We start from the raw sequence: 7,171 nt of genomic DNA, 5'->3' as shown, positions 1-7,171 counted from the left end.
GATGAATGGGGGTTCCCTCCTTTACCTACCGGATCGCCCCAGTTCTTTCTTTCCCTCTGGGCTAACAGGAGGGGCCTCCCCTCCCAGGTCTGGGGCTTGGCGGGCTGGCAGCTCCCCCGCCCCCACCCAGCTGCCTGGGCGCCACTGCGCAGCTGTCCCAGCCCGTTGCCATGGCAACTGGCAGCCGTACTAGACTAAGGGGGAGAGGCAAATAGAAAAGTTAAAAGGCTTAACTTTCCTTTTCAGCGAAGACTGGGTGGAAAAGTTGGAAGGTATCTCGCTTGGCCTCAAGGCTAAGGCATTTCGAGACCAAGGGATTTTAAGTCCAAAACTTATGCTTATTATTCCTCTAAAGGCACTGTGAACCAATCAATAGCATTTTAAGATCATCTAACAAGATTATGGCTGCTGGGAGGGGGCGGGGGAAGCCAGGTCCTTCTATAGCCGATCAGTGCAAACCACCCCTAACCTAGCCCACCAGAAGCACTTGAGAAAGGCCTTCCCACCATCTGTCACACGGTTAATTAAAATCGCCTGGGGAAATAACAGGAAAGAAGGGGAGGGGAAGTAGTTTAAAGACACCTTATAACCTTCCTTCTTTGCGAAGATTACTAGACATAAGAACTAGAATCCAAAACCTTGAAACACTAACAATAACAACAAACATTTTTCAACTGAAAGTATAGATGGGGAAAATTACTCCTTAAGTATAGTAATTACCAAAAAGATGGCAGAGCAGATTGGCCACAACCATCACTGTTAAATCAAAACTATTTCTTCTCATTAATTCTTGTAATGATGTTGTGAAATTGACTTTTTTGTAATTATTACCCATCTGGTCAATTAGTAATATACAATTCCCAACATTAATAATCCCTTATACTTGAGGAAGAGTGGGATAAAGAAAAGAGGTGAGGTGGCCCAAGCCTATAATTCCAATGACTTCAGATGCTGAGGCCCAGCCCAAGCAACTCGAGAGACCCTGGCTCAAAATAAATAAATAAAATTGGACTCGGGAGTAGCTCAGTAATATAGTTCCCCTGGGTTTCATCCCCATAATGCAAAAAAAAAAAAAAAAAAAGAGAGAGAGAGATGGTTAGAGACTAAATTCCAAAAATTCCCCTTTTACCTAAATTTAACGAACATTTCTGAAAACTCTAAAACCCACTCTGCTTTATGTGCGGAAACTTTATTTTTTATGATGTGAGGGCCTAGTGCATACTAAAGCACTCTACCACTGAAGCTATACATCCAGCCCAATACAAAACATTAATATTTTTTTAACAATATTGATACTGAACGTAGAGGCTCTCTACTACTTTTATTTATTTATTTATTTATTTATTTATTTATTTATTTATTTTTTTGAGGTACTAGGGATCGAACCCAGGGACATTATATCTCCGAGCTATACTCCTAGCCCTATTTTTTATTTTGAAATAGGGTCTCACTGAGTTGCAAGGAGCCTCAGTAAGTAGCTGAGGCTGTCCACGAACCACGATCCTGTCTCAGACTCTCAAGTACTACGATTACAAGCGTGTGCCACCACGCCTGGCCTATTATTTTTTTTGAAGATTTAAAGAAGTTTATTAGAAAGATAGAAATACAGAAAATAGAAATACAGCCCCATGCCAAAATGGCATGGGGGGGGTGACTCGAAATGAATACACCCTATTATTTTTATTATTTTTTATCTTTTGGTCCTGGAGATTGAGCCAGGGGCATTCTACCTCTCAGCTATACCCCAGCCCTATTTTTTTTAATTTGGAAACAGGGTCTTACAAAATTGTAGAGGGCCTAACTAAGTACCTGAGGCTGGCTGTGAACCTGCTATCCTCCTACCTCAGCCTCCCAAGTACTAGGATTACAAGCACGGGCCACCACACCCTGCTAATTTTTTTTTTTCTTTTTCTTTCTTTTTTGAGGTACTAGGGATTGAACCCAGGGGCATTCTACCTCTGAGCCACACCCACGGCCCTATTTTAATTTTTATTTTGAGACAGGGTCTCACTATGTTGCAGATGGCCTCACTAAGTAGCTGAGGCTGGCCGTGAACAGTGATCCAACCTGTCTCAGCCTCCCAAGTACTGAGATTACAAGCACATGCCACCACACCCAGCTTTTTTTCTTTTTTAATTCTAGATAGGGTGTCTTTTTTTTTTCTTTTTTTCTTTTTTTTTTTGGTGTGGTACTGAGATTTGAACCCAGAGGCACTACCTTCAAGCTATATACCCAGACTGATTTCCTTCCTTCCTTTCTTTTCTTTCTTTCTTTTTTTTTTGGGGGGGGGGGTTACTAAGTATTAAACCCAGGGGCATTCTATCTCCGAACTATACCCCCAGCCCTATTTTATTCTTTATTTTGAAACAGGTATCTCACTAAATTGCAGCGGGCCTCACAAGTTGCTGAGGTTGGCTGAGAACCTGCTTTCCTCCTATCTCAGCCTCCCAAGTACTGGGATTACAAGTGTGCACCACCACTCCCAGCTTTATTTTATTTCTTATTTGCAAACAGGGTCTCACTAGGTTGATAAGAGTCTCACTACTTCCTGAGGCTATCCTCGAACCTGCAATCCTCCTATCTCAGCTGTGTGCCACTATGCCCAGCTTGAGATAGGGTCTTGATTACCAAGGATAGCTTCAAACTTGTGACCCTTCTGCCTCAGTCTCCCAAGTACCTTAGATTGCAGAAGAGACATTGTACCTGCCTCCAATATGGGTACTTTAGAGCCAGAGGTTCACATTGGATAATGAGAAAAAAGGGACACTAAAAAGCAAAGAGCTTGCCTGGGCATGGTGGCACAGGCCTGTAATCCTGGCAGCTTGAGAGACTGAGGCAGGAGGATGACAAACTTGAGGCCAGCCTAGGTACTTAGTTGAGAACAAGTCTCAAAATGTTAAAAAAGAGCCAGGCATGGTGGCACACGCTTGTAATCCCAGCATTCCAGAAGCTGAGACAGGAGGATCACAGTTCGCGAACATCCTCACCTACTTAGTGAGGTCCTCTTGCAACTCAGTGAGATTCTGTTTCAAAATAAGAATAAAAAATAGGGCTGGGGGTGCAGCTCAGAGGTAGAACACTCCTGGGTTCCATCCCCAGTTCTGCAAAAAAAGGAAGGGGGTGGAGAGGGGTAAAGATGTAGCTCAATGTTTGAGGCCCTGGGTTTGACCTCTAGCACTACACACTTAAAAAAAAGAAGAAAAAAAAAAGAAAGAAAATAACCAGATTTGAAGTAAAAGCAAAGAATAATGATTATTTTGGCTGTCAAACTAAAAAAAATAGATATAACCGCAAACCACAATTCTTAATTTCCAATTTGAAAGGACCCATCAGGAAACCTCTGAGTAAAAACTGCCTTTTTTTCCTTCTTTCCTTTTCTTTTCTTTTCTTTTTTTTCTTTTGAAGAACTAAGCTATACCACTAGCCCTATTTTATTCCTTATTTTGAAACATTCTCACTAAATTGCAGAGGGCCTCACCAAGTAGCTAAGACTGGCCACAAACCTGCGACCCCCCCTATTTTAGCCTCCCAAATACTGGAAGTACAAAGGTACACCATCCTGCCTGGCCAGAACTGCCTTTTCAATCCTTACCTTTTCTTAACCTTTCATAAGGAATATGAAAACAATGACAAAACAATTAAAACAGGGTCCTGATTCTTCAATTAATTTGCCATGTATGATCCTGAGTAAATAAATTTTAGATCTAACCACACCATCATTATTACAGGGGCCAAATAAGTTCCCTACCTCCTTGGGAAAGAATAAATTTATGTTGAAATTAAAGAGCTATTGTGTCCCCAAAGAGAACCTTTTTGTAAAAATAGAGTCCAATACAAAAACAAAAGGAAATACGTGACCTTCCAAATTCCCAAGCTGGTAAACATATCACATGCAGCAAGCAGTTTCTGTGGCTCAACATGGTAGTAGATAGCAAGAAAAGGAGGGACAGTATCCTTGTGAAGGCACCAGAAAACTAAAAGAACCTAAGAGGACAGAGTAGGTAAGTTCTTTCAAGGGTCACGTAGCCATTCCTATGCCCTAAAATTCAGATAAGCAGGGGAGTTGGAAGAATAAAAAGACTAATAGTAATTCTGAGAAGAGATAAAGGACAGGAAAAAAAAATGACAGTAATACTAATATTTTTGTGAAACCTTTCAGAAAAAATAAAGTGAATATGGGCTGGGATTTAGCTCAACTGTATAGCAAATACTCGGCATCATGAGATTCTGGAGTTGGTCACTGGCACACACAAATACACACAGAAAGAAAGAGAGAAAAAGAAAAAAAGAATGAAGGGAAGAAAGAGAAAATTCAACTAGGAAAGGGACAAAATATCCTGGTGTCTATCCTTCACCCTTAAACATCAAGAAATGAAGGTTCAGATCATCTTCCTTCTTATTCTTAAGAACTGGCTAAAGGGCACACAGGCTGAGGTCCCTTTCTCTTTGGAAAATGGGTTTTGTAACAGTTGACAAATTGAATTGGGCCTGAAGCCAGGAGTCAGGGTCCAACCATAATATTCTTTAAAGAATGGCATGCAATTGTCTTGTAAATCTCCTGGACAGTCACAGATCAGAAGCTGGCAAGGATGACGACATAGTTCTGATGGAATGTGTCTTATCTTAACCTTGAAGTTACAGATCTGCTCAGGAGCAGCAGTAAGAAATGAGAAATGCACTCAGACATCGGAGGGGACATGATTCTCTTTTAGACAGTGCGACCCAGTGTATTAGGGTCAAATGAAACACAAAGCCAGACAGACAATTTAGGGGCTAGAGCCTGGACCAGATAAAGCATAAAGACTGGTGGTTCGCGCTGAGCTGGGGAGGAGGGAGCACTGTGGTATGAGAAATGATACTTGCTGGCAGGATGATGGAGCGATTATGGTGGAATCCTGATAGCATGACGCTCCTCTGCAACCTTATCCTGGTGGAAATCTTCATGGCAAGGGGGAGCAGCTTCTCAAGTTTCTAGAGTCTTTCAGGGAAGACAGCACTCAGCCCTCTCTTGAATACAGATAAAACGCTAAAAAGGATTAACCACTATACATAGATTGTAGCAACTAGAAACCATAAAGATACAGAAAAGAGCAGCCCAACAACCCTTCTATCAACAATGCCAGGCAAATCCGCCCAGACCTCTGAGTGCTGGGGGAAACACCTAAACCAGGGATCTGGACAGAAGTAGGCCTTGGAGATTCATCAAAGAACTTTGTGTCAGGCAGTGAGACCCACATTCCAAGCCACTGACAGGGACTCTTAACAGATGGACCTTCCAAAAGGGGGAGGGGTAATGAGGTAAGGCAAAAAGAAGGAAGGGAAACGAATTCCATATATTATGAGAGTAAAAGAAAAACGCCTCAAAACTGTCAGTCCCCAGCAAATGCATAGAGGGCATTACAAGAAAGCTGAGGCGATTGGAACAATAGATGTAAAGGCTACTGGCCCTTGGCATTAACCAATCAAACCACAAAACTGCCCCACGAGGTCTCTGGCCCCCCTGCAACTACTTCTCAATGCCAGCTGTCCTCCTGGCTTTTCTTACATCTCAGTGTAGCACATTTTATTTTCATCACCACCATGAGCAAAAGTACAAATAACAGCATTCTAGAGCTTTCTCTACTCTCTTCTAATTATTTAGGAAAAATGAAAACCAATGGGTAAGCTGCTCCACTGAACTATTCACCAAATTATTTGGAGGTGGTATAATACCAAATGTCCAGACACAGAGTAAATGAGTTATCTCTTCGTTGCAGAGTTTCACCATCAATTCTATAAGCAAAGTGGGCAAAAATCCTCCATAAAGCTAGCCACAGCTAGACAGCAGGGAGGGAAGAGGGCATATGCAAAGTTCCCTATCACCTGGATTAATATACTACTGATGAGTGGCTTCATTTAGCTCAGACTTGAGAAATTCCCACTTCTCCCATAAGACCCTCGGGGAAAGATGGGAAGATTTAAAGTGTCAGCCACGGCATTGTCTTCTGGGTGTCCTCTTTATAGTCTTATTCGGCAAATAAAATAGATGAAAACAAACCAAATTTACAGAGCCACTTTAATCTGCTCTGTTCTTCGCTCTTTATGGATATTGAAGCACCAATGGTCTTAGGTATGTAACACATACAGCATAAAACTAAAATACCCTCTATAAAGATGTTTTCTTGCATTGGATTTATGATTTAGAAAGTATTAGCCATGTGGCAGTTCAACAAAAACAAGGCACAGAGATGCACATTACTGCTGTCCTGGCCATCTCAGATTTTGTTAAATGGGCTGATAACTATCACTCCACCTCCACCAAAAGCCCATGAGCACCCAATTCAAGAGGAGTTAAAAGCTTTTTAAATGTCTATTTAAGAGACTGGATTAGGAAAGAGTTGAGGAGGAAGATTAACTGTGGTCGTTAACACCCCTATCATTAACAAGCCACATATAGACAACACAAACTTTATTAATAGAGAGGAGTGTCTAGAAAGGAAATGCTCTCCCTCTGGCTAGCACAGCTCCAGCTCACGAGCCTTTAAAAATCAGGCTAAGTGGCTGGGGTTTATCTCAGCGGTAGACCACAGTTTTAGCATGTGTGAGGCCCTGGGTTCCATCACCAGCACCAAAAATAAATAATTAAAAAAAAATTAGGCTAAGGCACTCAACCAGTCACAAAACTACTGTGAGGCAAAAGAAATCTGTATGTTGATTACACAGGCCTCCTGCTACAGCGAGCAACGGTGTAAAGGGCTTTTGTGCTTTTAAAACACATCACGCTTGTGATGCCAGTACTTGGGAGGCTGAGAAAGGAGAATCACAGGTTAGCCACCAGCCTCAGCTTTTTTAGTGAGGCCCTCTGCAACTTAATGAGACCCTGTTTCAAAATAAAGGATTAAAAAAAAAAATAGGGTTTGGGGTGTAGCTCAGAGGTAGAATGCTCCAGGGTTTAATCCCCAGTACAATTTAGTGAGATCCTATTCAAAAATAAAGACTAAAAAATGGGGCTGGGAGTGCAGCTCAGAGGTAGAATGCCCCTGGGCTCAATCCCCAGTACTGCAATAAAAAAAAAAAATTTAAAAAGATACTGTAGCCAGGCGTAGTTGGGAGGCTGAGACAGGAGGATCACAAGTTCAAAGTCAGGCTCAGCAATTTAGTATGGCCCTCAGCAACCTGAGATGAGTTCAGA

The sequence above is a fragment of the Muscardinus avellanarius genome, assembly GCF_963383645.1.
Source record: "Muscardinus avellanarius genome assembly, chromosome: 11".
NCBI lineage: Eukaryota > Metazoa > Chordata > Mammalia > Rodentia > Gliridae > Muscardinus > Muscardinus avellanarius.
This window is presented reverse-complemented; position numbering follows the sequence as displayed.